Source organism: Urtica dioica, chromosome 7, assembly GCF_054948205.1.
Source record: "Urtica dioica subsp. dioica isolate 48M chromosome 7, U.dioica_male_clone48M_v1_H2, whole genome shotgun sequence".
In the NCBI taxonomy this organism is placed as follows: Eukaryota; Viridiplantae; Streptophyta; class Magnoliopsida; order Rosales; family Urticaceae; genus Urtica; species Urtica dioica.
This window is the reverse complement of record NC_142762.1, coordinates 33,582,380-33,608,395: the sequence shown is the minus strand read 5'-3', so window position 1 is coordinate 33,608,395 and position 26,016 is coordinate 33,582,380.

Sequence of the window (26,016 nt, the reverse complement as noted above, 5' to 3'; positions counted from 1 at the left end):
TCTCGGCACAATACCGTTTGAAGTCGGAGTCGACGTACTCCCCTCCATTGTCCAACTTCAAGCACTTCACTTTCGAGCTCGTCTCCAGCTCGACCATCGCCTTCCACATTTTGAAGGTAGCGAGCACGTCAGATTTATTCTTCAAGAAATAAACCCATACCTTCCTTGTGGAATCTTCTATGAACGTCACATAGTAGCGAGATCCTCCAAGTGAAGGGACTGGAGCTGGTCCCCATATGTCGGTATGTACCAGCTCGAGTTTCTCCGCCTTCTCTGCTCGCATTCGTGAAGCTAACTCGCTTCTGCATCCCAAGAATGCAGGTCTCGCATTGATGATGTTCCACCGTCTTCAGCATCTTCATCCCTTTCTCGCTCATGTACCCGAGCCTGCGGTGCCACAGCTCGGTCTTCGCGGTGTTGTCGACCACGGCCACCATGTCTCTGCAGCTCTACGTCATGTAGAGCGTGCATGTCTTCTGTCCGCGAGCTACCACCATAGCTCCATTCGAGACCTTCCATGAGTTATTCCCGAACGTCGTGGTGTAACCTTCATCGTCGAGCTGACCCATCGAGATTAGGTTCCTCATCAACTTCGGCACGTGTCTGACTTTGTTGATCTTCTAGACTTGCCCGTTTCCCATCTTCAGTCTGACGTCGCCGACACCAACAATGTCTTGGGGCTCGCCATCAGCCACGTAGACCTTCCCGTGATTTCCCGCGACATAGTTCTCCAGAATGTCGCTGTCAGGGGTGGTGTGAAACGACGCTCCTGAGTCGAGCACCCAAGAGTCGATCGAGCTGTCCACCGTTAGCAGTAACGCATCTGCTAAATCTTCAGTGACAGCGTGGGCACCGCCTTTCTCCTTGGCTGGCTTCTTGCAATACTTCCTGATGTGGCCGGACTCGCCACAATTCCAGCACGCAAAGGTTCGCCCTGACTTGGACTGACCTCGCCCACTCCGTGACTTCGACCTGACCTTCCCTCGGTTCTGACTCCGGTTGTGGTTTCTTCCCCTGTTCTCCACATTCAAGGCCGAACTCGTCGAGGCCTCGCCAGAATCAATTCGTCGCAAATAAGGCTTTGTTTTTGGGTTGAAATCTCGTGATGGATGAGGCATAGACGACAATGTGTGCTGATTTTGGGGATATGATGCCTACTCCGGCACCAAGCCACCACGTGCCGGAACTTCCGATCCTCGCTGCACAAAGATACCCACATCTCAGAAAAATAACATGTATCTTATAAGAAACACACATAATATGTTCTAAACTCATCATAATTTCATGGACTACCCCAAATATGAAATTCACTAACAAATTATCATTTTTCTTATTTTCAAATACTTGTTTACAAATACATACATATATATATATATATATATATATATATATATAACTATAATTTCCTAACAATTAACTTCCTATTAACGTCAATTTAAAATTTGTAACATCTCAAAAAAATTTAAAATAATAATATGTTCACCATGAAACAAGTACAAATAACATCCAATGACAAAAAATGATTTTTTTTTAAAAATTACAATTTATATGATAAAAACACAAATAAACGCAATTTTCACGCAATTTCTCGAAATATTGTTGAATTTGCACTGGTGTAGTCGACTTTTGGACGACACGGCCGAAATTGCAACATGAAATATGACGGAAATTGTGACGAAAAATGACATGATTTTTTTGTGTTTTATACCATGGGCTAAACTAAAATAATGGACGCAACGACAACGAAATTTCCACGCAATTATGACGCAATACTCGCGACACAAAATGACGAAATGCACATATCGTGGTAAATGTGTCAAACTTCACAAATTACCACAATTTCGGTCATTCACGCGTACGTTTATTTTTACGTGATATGGATTTGAGCTGAATTGAGTTTTTTTTTTGTTGGGCTTCATACATTAATTTATGTTTTTGCTTTTCGTGTTTTCTTGACCAGCTATATAAAATGGTTTATGGTAAAATCAATGCGAATTCGGTAAAAAGTTAAGCAATTTTATAAAATGAGCAATTCAAAAATTAAAATAGATGTTTATGAAAAATTAAAAAAATTAGAGCTTAATATTAAAAAAAAAAAACGAAAATAGATTATTGGAAGCTATTTTCGCTAATGTGGTCGTTCTAGAAAAGAGAAATAATGAGCGTGTTTGGTACAGATTAAATTGTCTAGTTTTTGTTTTTAGTATAAGCAAAACCGATTTTGGGTGTTTGGTAAACCTGCGGTTTGAAAAAACTTCAAAATCGCTTTTGGATTTTATACCAGATTCGGAAAAGCTACGAATCGTAGCTTTTTTAAACAGCGTTTTTAAAACAGCAAGAAAATTACTTTAATATCCTTAGTCAATTTTTTAAATCCCTAAATTATCTCGCAAACTCTCTAACTAAAGAAACTCAGTCACAGAATAAATAAATACACGTTTAAATAGTCTGCTTATAATTGAAACAGAATAAAAAAAACTACCTTCTATAAAATAGCAAATATTTGAATTGATCTCTTATATACGAGATTTACTCATTCAGATTACACAGCACAGCAATAAATACCCTATACATGTGTATTTACAATTGACTAAGCTAATTTGTTCCTAAAAATGTGATACACAGATTTGACTTCAGATTTGATCACGTCCAATTTAAGTATGTGGAAACAATTGCAATTAATTACACAAACCTGTGAGGAACAACGCAGTGAAGCAAGGCGGTCTCATTTTCATCTCTGCATACATGTTTGGGGAAGAAACTGAAAAGAAAAAGAAATTGAAGACGATCTTACGATGAGTGATTCCACAAACAAGGTAAACTATTTTCCAATTCAATCCCTTATGTTATCAGAAGAACTCCTTTTTTTTTCAATTCATTTTTAGATAATAGACAGGAACATCAACGTTTAGTTCTAGTAAAAATAGGCGCAATGACATAAAAAAGGTATCAATTTAGATGTTAGCCCTAAAACAGAGTCTAGTAAATTACATTTTCTGTTATGCAATTCGTTCAAACATGAAGATAGGCAGCAAATATATATATGAAACTTAATACATTTATAAATATAATGGCCTGGCCTAGCTTGAGAATTGATCAGAAATGGCAGACAAAGAGATGAATGATTTCAAGCCGGCCAACAATAAATCATGTCAAAACTCCCCTATTAATTCCTTCTCCCAATTCACCTCACACTACCTAGCTTCCACGGAAGAAGAAAAAAAAGTCCTACCCGCTGGCCCAGAAAATCCAATCATAAGCTCAATACTAATCCGAGGCGTCGAGATAAGCTATGGCTATTATAAAAAAGAAAGCTCAAGAATCAAAACCCCCAAAACTACAAGCAATGAAATCTATTATCAAATCGAACCTCGTACAATCGGAAACCCTATTTTCAAATCAAGAACCGAAACCCCCAAATCCAGAAACTATAAATTTGTATTGAAGAATAAGTTGATAGCTTACCTCGATCGCTTACCTCTGCCATCGTTTCGCCGGAGCTCTGTGTCTCACGCTCTCTAAAGCCCCGAACCCCCAGCTGACCCAAACCGGAAAACCTAGAAATGTAACAACTAAAATATCAGCTCAACAGAGTTAGCGGACTTGAAGAAAAACAGAGTGAGACCGATTGAAGAAAAAATACCTAAGGATCGCTCGCTAAGAATCGCTCGATCGCTAGGGTTAGAATCGCTCGATCGCTCTCTCTCTCTCTCTCTCTCTCTCTCTCTCTCTCTCCCTCTCTCTAAAAAAAATGTCGATGAAGATAAGTGATGTCTCCACCGAGTCTGCTTTTGAAATAAAATATGTTTCCTTTCTCTTACCATTTTTATTACTCTTTAGAATTAATATATTCAATTTTCTAAATTGAAAAGAAACTATTAAGAAAAAATAAAACTTATAAAAATCATTCTTAAGAAACTTATAAAAATCAGTATAGGTATGTACACACCACATTTAAGTGAAACTTATTTTCAAATAGATATTGATTTTTATTGAGCTTTTGATAATTTTTTCAATACTTATTTTATAATATTTTATAGGTATGATTTTTAGCGGAGTTGATTTTTTCAATACTTATTTTCAATATAGGTATGATTTTTAGCTTTTGAAAAATTTTTCAATACTTATTTTATAATATTTTATAGGTATGATTTTTAGCGGAGTTGATTTTTTCAATACTTATTTTCAATATAGGTATGATTTTTAGCTTTTGAAAAAATTTTCAATACTTATTTTATATAGTCCAAATAATTCCTGTTTTAAAGATTATTTTATTATTTTTGTAAAAATTTATATAAATTCAATGTATACTTGTAGATGCCTGAAAATCAAGAATCACGTCCTCGAACAAAAGCAGTCTGGGATAATGATGCGTTTGAAATTTTATGCGACGTATGTATTGCGGAGATTGAAGCTGGAAATCGACCGGGAACAAGCTTCACCAAAATAGGATGGGAGAATATGGTGAAAAATATTTCCGAGAAAACACAAAGAGGTTACGATAAAGCTCAATTGAAAAATAAGCTGGAGTTATTGAAAGGTGAATGGAAACTCTGGAAGCAATTGATCGGAAAAGAAACTGGCCTTGGATGGAATGGTAACAATAATACCGTTGACGCAAGTGAAGAGTAGTGGCGTAGTAAAATAAAGGTTTGTATCGATAATCAAATAAATTTACAAACTTCAAATTTAAATTATAACAAAGAAAAAACTTTTTTGTAGGAGAATAAAAAATTCGGAAAATTTCGCAAAGAAGGCATTTCTCCGGAGTTCGAAGATAAACTGGATACGATGTTCAAGGATATAGTTGCAACTGGAGCGTATGCATTTTCTTCTACAACTAACCCTCGCCATTACGGTGGTAGTGATGCATTTCCTAGTGCTGACAACTTAGAAGAAAGAAGTGATGAATCGGAGGATCCTGTATGTCAGCCGAATCCTCAAAAGAGTTTGAATAACAACAACAAAAATCCCCTAGACATCAATAATTTTCCAAAGTTTAAAAAGGCTGGTGGACGGAGCAAAGTTAGTGGAGCGGCTAAATTAGCTTCTCAAATTGAGCGTCTTGTGAAGGCAACAGAAGAGCGTAGCGACACCGTATATGTAGTACGCAAAGAGATGCCTGGTACTAGTATCGCTGAAGTAATGGAAGCTGTTTTGTCACTGCCTGATATTGTAATCGGAGATCCAACGTGGCTTTTTGCGACCAAACTATTTTAGGGTCGCGAGAAGAGAGAGATGTTTGCAACGATGAAAGATCCACATATTCAAAGTTGTTGGCTCACTTACGAGTATGGTCTACTTTATGGCTCTAATCCAGGAGCAGCTCCAAATATTTCGCGCGTTTGAATTTTTAATCAATTGTATTGAATAAGTGTTCTTATACGAGAACAACATTCATTGTTTTGCATTTGTTGTTTATTTTGTTTTACTATAATAATCAAACAATACGAGAATGTTAGTCTCGTTTATATTCCTTGGTTACTTATTTTTTTTAGCATAAATAATGTTTACATTGAATGTTATTTAATCTTATGATATCACATATTCGTTTTCAGGAACAAATGGATACCACATCAGATGATGAGTTCGACATTGTTGCCAAAAAGGAACATAACGAACACAGTGTTCTTATACGGAAAATTACTCATTTGATGCAAATTTATTATGATACATACATACATAAAGTTCCTTGTATGGATTAAAAAAAAAACGGGACATATTTTTCTTCAAGAGATATTGAGGGGAAACAGAATTCGATGCCAACGACTGTTCAGAATGGAAAAAGAGGTTTTCACAAGTTTGTGCAATAACTTGGAAACAAGTTACAGTTTCAAAGGTTCAAGACATATGACTGCATTGAAGATTTTAGGAATGACTCTAATGATTCTGGGACATGGTCTAGGAAACCGGTTAGTGCAAGAGATGTTTCAACATTCTGGTGAGACGATAAGTCGATATTTTTCGGAGACGTTGGATATATTATGTCTCATGGGAGCCGATGTCATAAAACCTGCTGATCTAGAATTTAAGAGTACTCCCAAAGAAATAGCAAACGATCCAAGATATATGCCACATTTTAAGGTATTATACTCATATTTTTGTTATTTATTTTCATCGATACTCTGTATAAATTAATTGAGATATTTGTTTTTTTTTTTAAGGATTGCATTGGTGCTATAGATGGTGTTCATGTTCCAGCTTCTTTACCTCAAGCAGATCAAATACCGTTTATCGGTAGAAAGAAGATTCCTACTCAAAATGTTATGGCTGTATGTGATTTCAATATGAAATTCACTTTTGTGTATGCTGGTTGGGAAGGTAGCGCTCATGATTCACCGCTCTTCGTGATACTGAGATTAACTTTCCAAAACCTTCAGAAGGTATGACTTTTATTTTATTTTTTATTTTATTTTTTATAGCTTTGTCTTGTATACAGTTTAAACTAAATCATTATATTCAACTTGATATGTCACAGGAAAGTATTATCTGGTTGACGCTGGTTATCCTAATTTGCCTTGATATCTTGGTCCGTATAAAGGTCAAACATACCATCTGGAGCATTTTCGTGCAAGAAGAACTCAACCTACTACAAGCAAAGAAATCTTCAATCGTGCACATTCTTCTCTGAGAAGCGTCATCGAGCGGAGCTTTGGAGTGTGGAAAAAAGATGGAGAATCCTGAATGTCATGCCGAGTTATCCATTCAAAAATCAAGTAAAAGTAGTTATCGCAACTATGGCACTGCATAACTATATTCGAATGCATGCAAGACAAGAGATGGATTTTGAAATATTCGACGAGACAGAGGGCGATGGCGAGGGGGATGAAAACGACACAACTGATGATCAAGATGAAGATTGTCAGACTTCTTCGAGTAGTATGGACAAGTTAAGAGATGAGATTGCTGCAAGTTTAGTAGAAACGATAAATTTGTAGTTTACATTTTTGTCAATAATTAAAAAACTTTATATTAAAAATAAAATAAATTTGTTTCGTCCATATTTTTCTAGTTTGTAATTATAATTCATATATATGCATATAAATAAGTATATAAATAATTATTATTTAATTTATAAGACCATGTCTATTTTAGTCTTTTGCCCATAATATATTTATTTTACCAAACGCTAAATCAGCTTTTGTTACCAGCAACAACTGTTTTAGAAACAGTTTATCAAACACCTGTCAGTTTTTTTAAAAAACAGTTTTTTTTAAAAACAGAAACTAAAAGCACTTTTAAAAAAAACAAAGCTGTGCCAAACGGTGCCAATATGTTTTTTCATAGAATTGTCCTTTTCGAGTATGAGGATAATTTACGTGTGTTAGATGTTGGGAGTCGGGACAAAGTACTATCAAGTAATCATGAGCTGGCCATGGGACTACTTCGTAAACGTCTCTGTTCCCGATTGGCGCAAGCGCCCAAGTTGTCAAATATCGATTCCACGTGACCCAAATATATTAACTGTTTATGACACACTGCAATTGATTAAATGGTGCAAAAAGAAGAAGAAAAAAAAAACACATTCCATTCCACAGGCCTTACGCATCATGAATCAAACAGATTGGTGAATAATTATTATCCACCATGAGGTGTCACTCATTGGTTGGGTTGACGAAATGGTTGACCAGGTCCCCATATTCCTTGACGTTGCCCTTGGGGTTGTTTTGCATTAATTATCAGCAAACCAACTTCTAAATAATTTAGTAATAATACAAAAAGTTAACAACGTCTAATTTCGTTTCCATTATTTATGTACTCAAGTGAGGTATGATTAAGGATGATATGCCACCCATTTTTATAATATAATGGATTCACGTCATAGTTATTATCAATATATGATCATAATAATAACTATATTTTTAACATGTTTATGACAAAAAAAAATCCTTTTATATATTTATACACATATATGTATATGCTACATGCACTTATACCAAATTAACTAATGTTAAAGTTATTAACTAAAACACACCTCAAAATCTATATCAACTTATAATATGCCAATAATTACGGAATGGCTTGATAATAATAATAATAATAATAATAAAAATATGTATTTATTAGGGGTTGTTTGGTAACATTTTTGTTTTTTGTTTTTCAAAATACAAATTCTGTTTTGTTTTGTTTTCTAATTTTTAAAAAATAAAAACATGTTTGGTAATTGCGTTTTTGTTTTTTGTTTTTAAAACGAAAAAACAAAAACATGTTTGGTAATCACATTTTTATTTTTTTTTTAAATAAAAAATAAAAAACATGTTTGGTTTAAATAAAAGACTATAGACCTGACGAGATTTACAGTAGTCAAAGTCAGTCCAGGAATCCTCGTCAAAGACCTTCCCTTGAGGCCACGAAGGATTCGGAACCATAGCCGAGATCGACGACGTGATCACCACGTGCTTCACGCCCGCGTCTCTGGCGGCGTGCAGGACGTTGACGGTGCCGTCGACCGCCGGCGAGAGCAGCTCGGCCTGCGGGTCCCACGGGGCTTCGAGCGTGCAGGGGGACGCCACGTGGAAGACGCCTCGGCAGCCTCGGACGACGGCGGAGACGGCGTCGGCGTCGAGGAGATCGGCGGAGAAGATGCGGCGTCGGCGTCGAGGAGATCGGCGGAGGAGATCGGCGTTCGAAGAGAAGAAGAATCTCGAGAGTTTTTGTTTTTAAAAATTTTGAAAATAAGTTTTTTTTATTCTCCAGTTTTTGTTTTATTCTCTCCCCTATTTTTAAAAACAAAAAACAAAAATGACTTTATCAAACACGTTTTTTTTTCTTAAGGTCACTTTTTTATTTTTAAAAACAAAAAACAAAAAATAAAAACATTACCAAACAGCCCCTTAGTGTTTCTATTATATATGTGTATCCCCTCCTCTTCCACTTTCATCCTGAGACCACCACGTGCCTTCGCCAGGAGGCAACACGTGGCGGACTTTAAATTTTTATTTATTTTTTTCGATCTTTAATTTTTTTATTTTATTTTATTTTTTTCCTCTCTCATCAAAATATTTTGTATAATTTTTTTATGTATATTATTTTTTTTTCTCCCTCTCTCATCAATATATTTTGTATATTTTGTCATATTTATGTAAGATGGTATTTACTATATTAGCCTTGATTTGGTTTCAAAAATACTAGCCCACGTTTTGAAACTTGGTTTTGTAGCCGAATTTGTTATATTCGGTTTATATTTCAAAAATTTTTAAAAAAATATATATTTGGCAAAGTTGGTTATTGAGCGTTTTTTTTCTTTAATGAACATTATAGCCGTGTAAACAAATACAGTGTAAATGTTCGTAAATTTTTGTTAATCTCCGTTGCTTTGTTAATTTATGTTAATTATGGTAAATTTACATATGTGCAGGTAGAGCCGATTTCTTTCATTTCCTTTAATACGCATATAATACGGTATTTTTGTTTTCCAAATTTCTTTTCTAATTTTGAACGGGATTTTATCATAATTACGTGTATTCATTATCTTGTTTGACTTATTCAATCAAATAAATATTCCCTTTCCCTTTTAATTACATCACCGAATCTCCTATTATGAATTCAAAAAGCTGAAATTAAATTGCTGAAATTATAGCCGTGTAAGAAAATACAGTGTAAATGTTTGTAAATTTTTGTTAATCTCCTCTGATTTGTTAATTTCTGTTAATTATGGTAAATTTTTTGTGCATTTATTGCATTAAATTTTCTCTTTTAATTACATCACCGAATCTCCTATTAAATTAGCTAAATATCCAATTAAATTACGAAAAAATATGAAATTAATTGGCTGTATACAATTCAAACCGGTCAAACGTGGGCTAGTGTTTTGATCAAGTAAGTATATGAAAAATGGTAAATTAGGTATTTTATATCCGTAAATTTCAGTAAATGGCTAGATTGCAAAATTTACCAAACGTTGGCTAGATTCCAAAAACCATGTTTCAAAATGACTACGTTGCTAGTTTACCCTATAATTTTTTATGTATATTATAATCATAATTACTAATTCTATATTATTCTTTAACAATAACATACATTGGGGCCGGAACCTCCGGATGCTAAACTTGTCCAACTCCACTCCATCGGCACGGCCGCGGAGGGCGAGGTCCACCAGAACTCTGGCCACGCTCGGCGCCATCTTGAATCCATGGCCCGAGAAGCTGCCCCCACCACCACGTCCCCTCCCGCCCCGTCCAAGAAGTCCATCACGAAATCCTCGTCCGGAGTCATCGAGTACATGCAGTACACCGTCTTCACCGGGCCCCCCTCCGTCTCCACCCGCCCCCCCAAACGTCTCCCTTATCCACTCTTTCAGGCCCGTCATGGCCCCCTCGTCCACCGGGCCCCTACCCCCGCTTGTTCGGGTCACAAGCCCTCCCACCATGCACTGCTACCTTAAATCAGGAGGGGCTAATTTGTAAATTTTTAAAGTAAAATAATTTTTTTTTTTAATAGTTGGCCACACCTTGATGAGGCCCGAATAGTCTAGCCCCGAGGTCCCGTACAGGTACCGCTCCTCTCCCGCGCTCGCGAACGTCAGGAACCCGCCCTCCTCCATCGAATACTCCGCCACGTGTCCCTCCCCGATTCGCCAGTAGCACATCGCGGTCTCCGACAAATGAAGAGTGCGATTGCCGATTTGTAGAGAGAGCTTCAGGAGAAAGATGTTCAGAAGTAAAGAATCTGCATGGATCTCGTCGCTCAAATCAAGGTAGCCGAAGCTGCGACGACACGTTCTTTAGCAGATATTCAATCTTCGAGTCGACGGATCGATGAGTTAGAGAACCAGCTCAAACAAGTGGAATACGAGAAGGAACAAATGGAAAAGAAGGCAAACGAGTTACTTGATGAGCAAGCAAACTCTATGGAGCTGCAACAGAGGGTCCGATCCCTCACTGACATGATGCTGCTAAAGATCAAGGTCGGTTGACATTTATCTTGTTTTTATTTCGTTGTGTCAAGTACTGGAATCATAGTTTTATTTATTTTTTGGGAAATATATTCTGATAACAGAAATCGAGTCCTTGATGCAAGCACTTGATGAGGAAGAGACACAGATGGAAGATCAAACGAAAAAGATCGAGGAGCTGGAACGGGTTTTGCAACAGAAGAATTCGGGCTTGGAGAATGTCGAGTCTTCTCGTGGAAAGGTTATGAAGAAGCTTTCCATCACTGTGAGTAAGTTCGACGAGCTTCACGAACTATCCGCGAGTCTCCTCGCCGAGGTTGAGAAGCTTCAGTCACAGTTGCAAGAGCGGGACGCCGATATTTCTTTCCTGCGACAGGAAGTCACTCGATGTATGAATGAGGTACTTGTGAGCAATAAACGGGACTCGGAGGATGTCCTTGAGTTCTCGTCGTGGCTTGATATGATCATTTCCAATGCTAGGATGCAAAATGTTTTCTCTCAAGTCAAGAATGACAATTAGGTTGAGGAGGAACCCAAGGAATTATTGAAAAAGAAGATTGAGTCAGTTATATCGGAATTGGTAGACCAGCGTGAAGTGGCTCAAAGCAAGGATACATTGTTACAAGCAGAACAAAGTAAGGTCGGTGAGTTGGCACGCAAAGAAGATGAAATTCCGATTAGTTACAAAGACAAGATGTCGCACATAATGTGTTGACAATGTGTCCGACAACTTGCTTGAACACAGATAATGGAGAATCAACAAACAGTGCAATAAATAAGCGACACACAATATGATTACCCAGTTCGGTGTAATATCACATACGTTTGGTGGCACTCTGCCAGTGGAAAAGATTTCATTATATAGTAGTCAGTAGTACAAGCAATGTCTTATATGATTACAACACAAAATCAAGGCACTAGAAACTATTACCACAAGTGAATACCTAGACTAGGGACTCACCCTGAATTTGAGATCCTCCTCAATTCCACTCTTCGAGTAAACACCTATGCCCGGATGACTTCAGTCTTCAAACACACGTGAGTCTTCAATCACGTAAACACAGAACTCAAATCACTCAAACACTCAATCTTCTCGAATAGTATTTGGTGAATAACACCGCTCTTATCATTACACAAAGCCTCCCAATCCGCCGGTCTTGCACGTCTTGGAGCTCTAAGTATTTTGAAAAAGCGTCAAGGCTACTAAAGGGGAAGTGCATGGCTTTTATAGCAGTTGTACAATCCTGGAAGTGTATCTAGGGTTTCCTTACCAATTCTCGCAAGAATATCACGCAATAAAGTCACGAACGAGGCAATCTGGCAAAACTAGAAACTTGCCAGAAATACTATCTGCACACAGGAGGAATGATGTCTTACCAGAAGCTGGAGCATGAAGACCGACATCTTTCCATACAACTTGCACTAAAAAATAAAGCCAACTTATAACGTAACAACAATCTCCCCCTTTGGCTATTTTTTAGGCAAGCACTTCCAGAGCAGCAAGCACTTTCAGAGCAGTTCTCAAACAAGCGTCATGACCAGAAAAGAGCATCAAAATAAATGACCTCGTGTCAAAATAAATGACCTTCATTATGCCTCTCCCCCTGATTGCCTTAAAAACATACCAAAGACAAGGATCGACCAAGACAGATGGAGGAAAAACGGCAAACAATCTGAGCATATACAAGAGAACTGAAGCAAGAAAAATATATTCCAAAAACAATAGAGTCTGAACATAGTCTTTGAACAATCAGAGAAGCAACTGAAGATAAACACACACAAGCTGTAAAAGGGTTCTAGCCGAAGCACACAACATCAAAAAGCAAGAAAAAAATGAAAGTTCAAAGGTTACAGACCATAGACAAGAGACTAATGGGCAGCAGCTTGGGCGGAGTCATCATCGCTCTCATCACCTAGGCCATCTGAGTCACTATTGCCGTTCCCTTCACTATCTTCATCACCTTCCAAAACTACAGCATCATTGTTTTGACCAGACCGAGTGGTGCCCGCATCATTATTACCAGGAGTAGCAGTTAAGTCGCGAACAAGACCTTTGCATATGGACTTCCTGCGAGAGAGAGTCTCGATGGTCTTCTTGATGATGTCAATCTCCTCAATGGCTCTTTCAAAACGTTCCTTTGTACTTCTTCAGAAACAGGACCCATCTTCATCGTGCTACCAGAGGCGACATATATCGCAACAGATGGTCTGACAAGGTCACGAGCATGCTTTCCTTCGAAAAGCTTGTGACTGATGGTAAGAACACTGGGCCATTTCCCTGCCACATCCGTGCTACGCAAGATATTTGGGTTTTGTTTGAGCAAAACCCCGTAGATGAGAGAGGGAAACCCAATTGGTAGCTTCACGGCATAGGACTTGGCATGTTTCACCAAGTGATCAACAACAAAAACTCCGAAATCAAAAGACAAGCTCAGACTTGATACTGGAGCCGTGAGAGGAGGGAGCCCAATTTTCAATGCCAATCCGGTACATCAATGAGTATTTAGCCGTCAAATCTGAGGAGGCCATTGTCCCTTTGGAAGGCCAGACCTTTTCCATATCCCCCGAAATTTCCTTGCCAATGGTGTCCAAGGAGGGAACACGGTCTGCAGTAACTATCTTTCCTCTCCCAAGATAGTTGTTGATTGCATCAGAGGAGAAGTCAAAACAGTGACCTCTAACAAAGACCTTCCTATACTCAGGGTCATCAGAGCATCAGAAGATGTGGAAAGATTGACAATGAACTCTCTTACAAAAGTAGGGTAGTACACACCGATGTTGGTGACTATCTTGAGCAAGTCAGCATCATGCAAGAGTTCCATGACCACATCAATCTTTTGAGCATTAGCAGACAGTTCCTTCTCAGGAAAAATGGCACGGTGATACACGAATCTCCACTTGAGAACCCCGCCTTCCTTGTTAAAAGAGACATTGTCCATGGGAGCAACTTGGACATTCATTGGAAGTTTTTGACCTCCCACAGATCTCTTGTTTCCAATGCCAAGAGAAATCACAGGTTCCTCTTCTTCAGCCTCAATGGGCTCGTCAGCTACGGGCATAGATGCCACAGCAGGCTTTTTCCCTCTCTTCTTGATCAGACCAACCTTAACCTTTCTCTTCTTTTTATTTTCCTTGATAGGAGCAGCAGACTCACTTTCCTCCATGATCTTTCTCTTCTTCTTCCACTTCTCAGACAGAAGAGTAGCAATACACACGTCATCATCATTCTGAACTTTCTTCTTTAGAGAGATAAGGACATCATCTCCAACATCTTGATTCTCATCAGTCTTATCCTTGTCCACCTGTGCAGAGGAAGTTGGGACATCCTTCACAACATCTTGTCCCAGACCCAGAATTCCCCCAATCACATCATCATGTGGGGGTTCTTGTTCATCAAGAAGAGATTCCAAAACATCACTGTCCCCAGGAGAAAATGCATCTTTTTATCGAAACAAATATGAAGAATTTTTTAAATACCCAACCATCGTTTTTCCTAATTTGTATATGAAGAAATGACCTTTTTCTAAACTTTTTATTACATTAGACACCATGGGATTTATAATAACTCGTATATAATGTTAAGCCATTTTTTAGGATAATATTCACGAGCCACATGTCGCGGTGCGAGCTTGCAACAAGTCTCGATCTTAGGTAGTTATCACGTTTTCGTTTGTCTCGAAAGTATAGTGAAGACTTGGGACGAACCTGAAAGTTACTATCTCGAGAGGATCTTTGGGATTGTGATGAGGATGGTGATTGTGACGATCCGACTTTTCGGACCGTCTTACTTATCTTACTTTTTAAACATTATAAAAATCTTTAGAAAACTTCGAGGAATTTAAAAAGAAAAAAAGAAACACATCGAATAAAAGCAAACTTAAGTTTTAAGAATTTAAAAAAGGAAACAAAAAATAAAAGAAATATGAAGATTGCATTTCAAACGTTTCATGCGCAGTGCTTAACCAAAATTGAAAATACGAATTTAAAATAAAACATAGCGGCGAGAATACTAAGACATAATCCATGTTCTAAATCTCAACCAAAATAGAAAACTCTTTGAAACTTCATAACTTCGAAACAATTGAAAATAAAAACTTTCAAAATTTATTTCTAAAAGACTTGTAGCGGAAGACTTATTCTGTAAATGAAAAACCATAACTCAACCATCTCGCTATCGACACCGCTAGTCCTTCCTGCTCAGTTCCTTGCAAGTTGTTTACCTACAACACAGACGTATATTTTTTTCAAAGAGATGAGCTTACGCTCAGCGAGAACAATATAAAGCTCACAAGGTAAAAAGAGTAATGCAAGATAAAAGGAAATAACCTCATATATAATAGTATATAATATAATTACGCAATATATCATATATACGTATCATAAACACATACTATATATATGTATATATACTTATCACAAGCACACTATCCTTATATATATATATATATATATATATATATATATATATATATATATATAATGCATATATATATTAAATCTACTAAAATACTAAAAAGAAAATTTCAACAATATTCATAAAAAATTATGGGTTTCACAGTGACCTTCTGTGAGTCTCGAGAGAATAGTAAATGTCTCCGTTCTAGATATTGTCTTAATATTTCTCTTATTAAGTGAAGAGTTTGAGAATCGGTTTCTCAAACTCTTGGACACTTTTAGAGAGTAAATGTAAGTTGGCTTAGTTAGCCTTTGCTTTTTAGAAAAAATCTTTTTGAGAGAGTAAATGTCTCTTCTCTTATTATAGAGATAATGGAAGTATATTGTTTCTCTATTTTTTGTGTGATATGGTATGAGTGTAGTCACTTTGGTTCTCTTTGTTTTTTGGTCTCAAGTGCTTTTGTTGGAGAAGATTAAGAGAGAAAAATGAGAGGAAGTAGGACAAAATTTGAGAGAACATGAGTGAGGAATGAATTTGGTAGCTTTTGGTGTCTCTCAAGTGTATTGTCCCTTTTCCCATTGATTTAAAGACGTATTTATAGGTGTCATGGCGGCATGGCCTTTGGAGTGGCCACACTACTACAAAATTGATTTTCTGATGCGCAAGACTATCAGATGCGACTAGTCATCTAAAAGTCGCATCTAAATAACTTTTAGATGCGACTAGTCGCATATGATAATCAATCAGAAGCCGAGAAAATTCGCTCAAACTGTCTTTTAATTTTGACAATCCGATGCGACTAGTCGCACCTGAAAGTATGCTGAAACTTTCAGGTGCGACTATGTCGCATCAGATAGTTTTAAATTTTTAGGTGGGCCTCATCTCCCCCTCTTTTATTTCATTAATCTGACGTGGCGAATGAAATTTTATTTTTTATTTAATTATAATCCGGTGCGACTAGTCGCACCTGAAGAATTATCAGGTGCGACTAGTCGCACCTGAAGAAATATCAGGTGCGATTACGTCGCACCTGATGATTAGGGTTTGTTTAAAAACCCAGGTCGCGATGCTTTCTTCTCCAGCCGCTCAAACACCATTTTTTCACTCTCCCTCTCTGCTAACTTCCCTTCTCCGACCACCCTCTCCTCCGTCCACGCTGCTCTCCTCCGTCCCTCTCTTCTCGGCCTCTTCCTTCGTCGACCACCACGCCACGTACCCGTATCCGCCTCACAGCCTCGTACACATTCGGCCTCTTCCTTCGCCAACCACCACGCCACGTACCCGTACCCGGCCACCGGACCTCTGCCTCATCCGGCCACCGGACCTCGCCAGTCACCACTGCATCTCTCTCTCTCACTCGGTATTTCTCTCTCTCACTCCCTCTCTGTCTCGCTCCCTCTCTCACTCGGTTTAAACTCACAGCCGTCGTCTCGATCGTGCCTCCGGACCTCGCCGTGCTCTCAGCCCCGGCCCCGCTGCCTCCGAGTCACCACTGCCTCTCTCTCTCACTCGGTATTTCTCTCTCTCAAACTCCCTCTCTGCCTCGCTCTCTCTCACTCGGTTTAAACTCACAGCCGTCGTCTCGTGCCTCCGGACCTCGCCGTGCGCTCAGCCCCGGCCCCGCTGCCTCCGAGTCACCACTGCCTCTCTCTCTCACTCGGTATTTCTCTCGCTCACTCCCTCTCTGCCTCGCTCTCTCTCACTCGGTTTAAACTCACAGCCGTCGTCTCGTGCCTCCGGACCTCGCCGTGCGCTCAGCCCTGGCCCCGCTGCCTCCGAGTCCCAGCCACATAGTCGTTGTTCCCGAGTCCCAGCCTCCGAGCCGCTGTCCCCGAGTCCCCGGCCGGCCGTCCTAGCAGGTTAGTGTATATATTAGTTTTTTATTATAATCATATATTACTTAGTTAACTAGGTTAGTTAGGTTGATAAATATATATTAGTGTATATATTAGTTAGTTAGGTTAGTGTATATATAATATGTTAGTTAATATGTTAGGTTAGTTAATTAATGTGAAATATGTAAGTTAATAATAATGTGTAACTTAATTAGTATTAATTTGATAATTAATTTAACATGTTTAGTAATTTGGTTAAGTTTAATAATTCCATTAGTTTAAGTTAAAAGTTTAAATTGATTGTAAATTAGTTAGTATTAATATGATGATTTCACATGTTTAATAAGGTGATTAGTTTATATTAGGTTAAAATTAAGTTTTAATTGTTTTTTGACATGTTTTGATATATAGTTTGTGACATTTTTAAATTTTTTGCTGTTAATTAATTTAGATTAATTGTAAGTAAATTATTACTTAGAAATTGTAATTAGTTTAATAATTACATTTATGTTGCTTAGTTTATAATTAGTTAATTAATTTGTGATAAGTTTGTGTAGTTGATTTAACATGTAATGAAATTGTAATTTAAATAAGAAAAATAGTTTTGTGACATGCGTTGATAGTTTGTGACATGTTTTGATAGTTTGTGATATTTTGTTTATTTCGATTTTTCATTTATAAATGTTGTGATCGAACCACGGAGGTTCGGTTTAGGGCTGAGCTAATTTATAGGATAGTTCTGGATGGTTTGTGTATGTTTTTAAATAATTTTGCAGGTTTTTGGTTTGTCAGTATAATAGGGGAAACTCTGCCGAAATTTCGGTAGAGTTTCGAATTAATTAGTTTAAAAACTCCCAACTTATTCAATCCGAGCTCAAAATAACATAGAATTCATAATCTCTCTTTCATTTTGTTCTCCGTCGTCCTTTATCAATAACTCTTCCAAACTTTCATTTCTCGCTCTCATTCAACGAAATATCCAATCCAAGTAGAGATTGGATCACAGAGAATAATCGGGTGACATTGCAGTACAAAACCGGTGTTAACGAGTTTATTCGCGCTGCAAGAAGATTCCCTAACAAAAATGGCAAATATCGGTGTCCTTGCAAACCTTGCAACAACGTGAGATGGCACGACATCGGGGTTGTCAGGAATCATTTGCCGAACAAGGGGTTTACCCCAGGCTACACAAAATGGTATCATCACGGCGAGCTCTAGCGTGTCGTCCTTCCTCATGAAGAAGATTCCATCGGAGGAACAGATCAGAGAGGAATAGGAGGATTGCACGGTGCTGTGGAGGATATCAGGGATCATGAGGATTTCGACGATGCTACGGAGCCGACCCAGAGCAAGGTGCGTGCAGAGGAGCAAGTGGAAGACCTCTTCGCCGAGTTGGAAGCAGAATTGTACCCTGGATGCAAATAGTTTTCTTCTTTGTCGTTCTTGGTTTTGTTGATGCACCTCAAAGTCACGAACCATTGGACGAACAAGTCGTTTACAGAACTCTTGCAGCTCTTGAAGAAGTCTCATCCAGCTGGTAATCGAATTCCGGAGAAGCATTACGAGGCAAAGGCGAAGCTGAAGCGTTTTGGCATGAGATACGAGATGATCGATGCGTGTATTAACGATTGTGTCCTATTTCGAAAAGATCAAGCGGAAGTCGACGTGTGCCCAGTATGCAACGAGAGCAGATGGAAGCCAACTGGGAAAATGATATCGCAAAAGATTTTGCGATATTTTCCCCTGAAAGATCGATTGAAGCGGTTGTACGCGTCTCGACACACGTCGCTTCTGATGCAGTGGCACGAAAGAGATCGCGTCAGGGAAGTTGGTGTTCTACGACATCCTGCGGTGGTACGACGTGGAAAAACCTGGACGAGAGATACCCAGGCTTTGCTGCAGAGCCTCGAAACGTGCGGCTTGGACTAGCTGCGGATGTATTCAATCCGTTCGGAGAAATGAGTTTATCGTACAGCATGTGGCCTGTGGTACTAACTGCGTACAACTTGCCGCCTTGGTTATGCATGAAGAAAGAGTACTTGATGCTGACGCTTTTGATCCCGGGGCCTCACTCACCAGGAAAGAACATGGACGTGTTCTTGCAGCCAATTTTCGAAGAGCTGAAAGAACTGTGGGAGACCGGATTCCGCGTTCGAGATGGCACCAACGATGAAATGTTTCGATTGCGTGCCGCGCTACTTTGGACAATTAACGATTTTCCAGCTCGATCCTATTTATCGGGATGGAGTGGCCAAGGGTATCTCGCTTGCCCGACGTGCAACCTTGACACGCCGTCTTTGAAAGTCAGAAACAGGATCGTCTACTACGACCATCGTCGATTCTTGCGTATGCGTCACCGATTGAGAAAAAGCACCGATCACTACAAGGATCGCCACGAGAAACGCAGTAAACCCGAAAAGTTGACTCCGCAAGACATAATCGCTCAGTTGGCTAGTGTCTCTTGCACGACAACTGGCAAACATGCTGGCTCCGTGGGCAGAAAACGAAAGCGAGCCGAGTGCGAACTAAATTGGGCCAAGAAAAGCATCTTTTACGAGTTGCCGTACTGGTCAGATTTGGAGTTGAAGCATAACATGGACTTCATGCACATAGAGAAGAACGTGTGCGAGAATCTTCTCGGAACCTTGCTCAGCTTAGAAAAGAATAACTACGACACAGATAAGGCGAGGTTTGATTTGATGGACTTGGGCATCAAGACCGCTCTCCACTTGAAAAAACAAGGGGATTCGTGGTACAAACCGCGGGCATCGTACACCTTAACCCTTGTTCAGAGGCAGCGATTTACCGAGTTCCTCCAATCTGTCAAATTTCCAGATGGGGTCGCTGGGAATTTGAAGAAAAATGTGATTGCTGATGGAAAGCTCACAGGTTTGAAGTCGCATGATTGCCACGTGATCTTGCAGAGGTTGTTGGCTGTTGGTATTCGTCCTTTTGTGCCAAAAGAAATACATCAGACGATCTCCGAGCTTTGCAACTTTTTCAAGCTGATAAGTTCGAGAACCTTGAGAGTAGAAGATCTTGAAAATGCGCAAGAGTCTATCATCGAGATCTTGTGTAAGCTTGAGATGATATTTCCACCAGCTTTTTTCACGATCATGATTCACGTGGCGATTCATCTACCAGATGAAGCGTTGTATGGCGGCCCGGTGCATATGCGGTGGATGTACCCATTTGAGAGATACCTTGGGACGTTAAAACATTTTGTCAAAAATAGAGCTAGACCAAAAGGCTCTATTGCGGAAGCTTATGTTGTAGAAGAAGCTCTAACGTTCGTTGCAAGGTATCTTGAAGATAAAAAAAGTGTAGATGAAGTTCAAGTGCGAGAGCTCTCTGTTTTTCGATCCGAGATGTGTATGCCTTATGGGATGATGAAACCGATAGTATTAGACGATGAACAGAAAGAGAACGCGGAGTGGAACATCTATACCAACTGTCCTGAAGTGGATCCATATTTGACGTAAGTTATCGTTGGGAATGTGTTTCAATTCATTCTTTTTATATATTTATATTGAAGTAATGTTTTTAATAAGAGCGAGCATTTGGATCTCTTGAGCGAATCTGGAGTTCGCGATATTGAAGCGGAGCATAGAAAGATGTTCAAAATTTGGTTTGAGAAGAAGGTAATAACACAATATCAATGCAATTTTTTGATAAACGCACAAGTGCTAATCAATGCTTTCTTTCGTAATCAGATTTTTGATATGAAAGCTAGTGGTTCTGACGTGTCTGACGAGCTCTATTCGCTTTCTATCGGTTCCCTTCAAGTCGCCTATCAATAACCGAGCTTCTTTGTAAATGGCGTGAAGTTCATCACTCGTCGTCGCGATAATCAACGATTCACTCAAAATAGCGGTGTATGTGTACTTGTGGATGATTTCACTTACTATGGTCGAATGGAAGACGTCATCGTCGTGAACTATAGGCATAACTGTAGTGTTGTATTGTTCAAATGCATTTGGTACGGTGACAAGTATCATGCAAACCGACTAGTGCACACCGATAAGACTACTGGAGAAACGAGTGCTTATACTGCGAAACAGTGGTTTAAAGAGGAGCCGTACGTACTCGCGACTCAAGTCGAACAAGTTTTTTACATCGAAGATCTTGTTAAAGGCGGCGACTGGGAAATCGTCCAGGAATGCAATCATCGAGGGATTTGGGACATTCCTGAAGTTGACCCCTCCAACTCAGCCTCGATCCCATTGACTATAGAGTTGTCAAACATCGAGCGTTTGAATCATCAACACGAAATTGATGAAGCTGAGTTAGTGACTGTCGTTGACGATGATGAAGAAGACGATGATGAAAATGAGAGACGGGTCGCTTTTGAGGGAGAAGATGTTGATGTCGATATAGAAGATGATATTAACATTATAGGCATAGATGACGATGAATGAGTAATATCTTTTTTGTATGTTTATTTACTATATAATGTAACCACAGTTTTCCTCCGCTATATGTGAGGTTTGTTAATAATAAAATCCGTGGTGCCGTCCACGTTTTTTTAAACAGAAAACTAATATTTATTTACTAATATTGTTCACATCTTACAGGATGTCAGATGCAGGTGGAGATGAGTCTCCGCTACACCGTTCAGGAGCAGGTAGAGATGAGTCTCCGCTAGAGACACCGGGTTCCCAATGTCCTAAGAAAACAAGGGGACCAACAACCGGGTCTACTTCGGAAAAAGCAGCGCTTGGGGTACCCGGTGCGAAAGTTGTTAGGTATGACCCAATCAACCAAACTTTCTACCAGGACGTAAGAAAAACAATAAAAAAAGGTAGGAGTATTCAACAACCGCGTCGGCGCTTTGGTGAAAGTCCATATCCCGGTCACACTTCGTGATTGGAACGAAGTGACGCCCCAGATGTTGGGCAATATTCTGAGCGCACTTCATTCCGAGTACACTTTCGTGTACAAGGATGATGAGACCGAGGAGCTGCTTCCGGCGGATTGCTATCGTCATCAGATTGACCAGACTATCATTCGCGATGCAAAGCGAATGAGGCGCAACCAAAAGTCTAGATTATCAGGGACTTTCTTAGGAAAATATTGTGGGCAAATGAATGTCGCCAAGAAAGAAATCCCAAAAGGATATCAAAAAGACGATTGGGAGAAGGTGATAGAGGAGTTCGCAACTGACGATTGGAAGGTAATGTATAATTCAAAAAAATTATGTTATCTTCTATGAAATCGAATTATAACGCAATTTAATATGTGCAGAAAAAGTCTACTCGCAACAGAGACAATTCAAAGAACAAGAAAACGAAGTCCACACAAGGGTCGATTTCTTTTTTGGCTCATCGACATTTGAACGTAAGTTTATTCTAATTTTGTAATATTTTTTTTTTGCAATAAATACATTACTCATATTTTCATAATAACTGCAGAGTAGGGAAGATGGGACTTTGGCCTTGGCGTTAAACACGTGGGAGAAAAAACATCAAGATGATCAAGGCAATTGAACGACAGCTTGAGCGCAACAAGCATTTGTAAGTTACTTGTGTTAATTACTTAATAATCAAGTTTCGATAATCTTAATAATTTTTTTAACATATGTTTGAAGGCGCGAATTATGACTCAAGTCGAGGATATGCAGCGACAAGCAGCGGAGTCAGGCCAAACGTTTGACATAGACCAGGCGGAGCAGTACGCGATGGATACTGTTCTCGGGCAACGTCGAGATTGGTATGTCGGGATAAGTCCCTCGATCCCGAGATCCTCGTATCTCTTGGCTCAGGCTCAGGACGACAGCTCGTCCTCAGGTTCTTCATCGACGCGCGTTCCAGATCCAGTGATTAGCGAGCTACAAGCAGCGTTGGCCGCACAACAAGCTCAGATGGAGGCGTTTCAGCGACAGTTCTTTGCCTACACACAACAGCATCCGTCTCCCATGCAGACATCCCCCGCGATGATGCACCCTGGGACGACGCCGCCATCAGCTTCAATGCCGAATGTTCAGACGCCGCCATCCGCTTCAATGCCAAATGCTGATCAGACGCCAGGTTCGGTAGAATTTCAGCGACATCGTTCGAGCGGCAGCGCACCAGGCCGCCAAGGCGCACGAGCAAGATCTGGCGGAAGAGGAGGCCGTGCATTCCAGAATTGGCAGACTTCGAATGAAAAAGGGAAACAAAAAGAATAGATTGTAATTTTTATATATTTAATAGGCTGATTCTATTAGAATCAACATTTAAAAAAAAAACTACAGACAATCAGATGCGACTAGTCGCATCTGATTGTACTGTAACCCGCCAAAATATTAGGCAGGGAATTACTATCAGATGCGACTTGTCGCATCCGATACTTTTCCCGCGAAGGTATCAGATGCGACTAGTCGCATCTGATACTATAATTCACGCTTTAATATCTTATTTTGGAGCATATTTAGGTGCGACGTTTGGTGCGACTAGTCGCACCTAAAATGTCGCACCTGATAGTGATGACTTTTAGGTGCGACAAGTCGCACCTAAAATCATCAGGTGCGCACTTTCATATGCGACTTTGTCGCATCTAAAGTCGCACCTGATGATACTTTCAGGTGCGACATTGGTGCTTTTAGGTGCGACTTTTGTCGCACCTGATGCTATTAATTGTACTAGTGTGGGTTTGCGCGTAAGACCCACGTGTTTCTTCACTTTATGAAGTTAGAATCGGCCCGGCTCGAAATCCTCTTGACGGGACAAATTTTAAGATGCAAAACGGTCTTGAAGCGAGCCCGCGGGGCAGTCTTGAAGTGAGCCTGCGAGGCAATCTTGAAGTGAGCTACGAACGGTCTTGATTGAAGCCCGCAGAGCGGTCTTTAAGTGAGCCCGCAGACGGTCTTGATTTAGGCCCATGGAGAGGGCTTGATCTAAGCCCGGGGAGCAGTCTTGAGGTGAGCACGCAGACGGTCTTGATTTAAGCCCGCGGAGTGGGCTTGAGGTCCACAGACGATTTTGGTTTTAGGCCCGTAGAATGGGCATGAATTAAGCCCACGGAGCATCTTTGAAGTGAGCCCATAGATGATTTTGTAGTAGTGTTGATGTTGAGCCCATTGAGTTGGAGATTTTGAGCCTACTTTGCACTTATGTCTTTTTAGGGTCGTTTTTGGTAGTTTTATCCGTACCGAAAATAGTGATATAACATATAATATATTATAGTATTTAATATTTTAGTTGAATATTTTAATTTCTAAAAGTTGTTATAAATTTATTAATTTTTAGCATTAAAAACTTTTAGCGAATGAATTTGGGATTCGTGATTATTACAACGCTCAAAAGATTACTATGATTACTTTACAACATGATGGTCTTTTATTTTTGTTAGTGTGTCTTGTTAGTTAAAGCTGTGATTATAATTATTATATGAATGACATAAAATGTATATGTATTTGAGAAAGAGAGGTTTTTTTTTTTTTTTTTTTTTTTTTTTTTTTTTTTTTTTTTTCCCTTAAATACAAAGGGCAGTACAAATATAGATATACACTTAAAATAAAGAATAAACATGACAAAATAGATTATATGTATGCGTAAGTGAGAGGGAGAACTCACAAATAATATAAACATTAGTGGGTCCCAATAATATACTATATAATGTTGAGTTGGCAGTCCACCGTAAATGATGACCTTAGTCAATGCTAAGTCAGTCAAATCAAGAAATTAGTCATGTAATTTGAGAACTAAATCAGTCTTGGGATTACAATACCGATATCAATACCGATATCAAAGTTTTGATTTCACTGATGTATCGATTACCGACAGATATATTGACAAATATCTTATAACAATTTGAATACAGACTACGATGATATATCGATGGTATATCGATTACCAACAGATATCTTGACGAAAATCTTATAACAAAATATAATTAAAAATACCCAAAATATATATGTCTCCAAGTACTTATCATATGTTACTAATTCTTAATATGCATTAAGATATTATTTATAATTAATCAATGATAAAATTTATATTTTTAAAAAAATTATTACAAATTAAAAATATGATTTATTATTTTAGTAATTAAATAAACTTACGTCTATAATATTTCGCTGATATATACATATTTAAGAATTATATTCTAAATAGATATATATATATATATATATATATAATATAAAATGTATATATAATATATACATGTTATATTCTTGCTTATATCCAGTGGCGGATCCAAGACTTCGAAAGAGGGGGGGCCAAAATTCAATTTAGGTTGATTTTTTTTTTTTTTAAGCCCGAAATTTTTTGGTTGTGGGGGAGAAAATAATAAATTTTAATGATTCTTTTAGACACATTTTCTTTGGTCTGTATGGGCTGTTCAAAATGATTTGAGATCAATATCATCATATCGTCTTTCCATTAATTACATAATTAAGAAAATAATAATGCCTTCTATATACATATATAGTTATTACTTGAATACAACAATTTTTACTATCACTTATGTATTGTTAGAGTATGTTAAGTATGTTAAATAGGGAGCCTCCCACCTGGGTCCGCCACTGCTTATATATATATATATATACTTTTATAGATATATGGATATAATATATATATATATATATATATATATATATATGTTAACTTCTTATTGCTAAATGTACGATTAAGAAATATATATAAAAATAATATATATATATATATGTATATATGTATGTAGCGTAAGTGTAGAAAACATGATGATAAAAAAAGTTTTATGTACTTTCTATGCAAGTTAAGTGTGTTTTGAAGATATAGTGAATTTTTAAATATCCCACATCGCTTGCTTAGTGACTAATATGAGCTTTCATGTACTATATAAATACAAAAGGATTGGACGGATATAAAAAATAAAGCATGGATTCAGTTAAGGGGCACTGCTAATAAGACTTTATTTTGGGTGGAAGT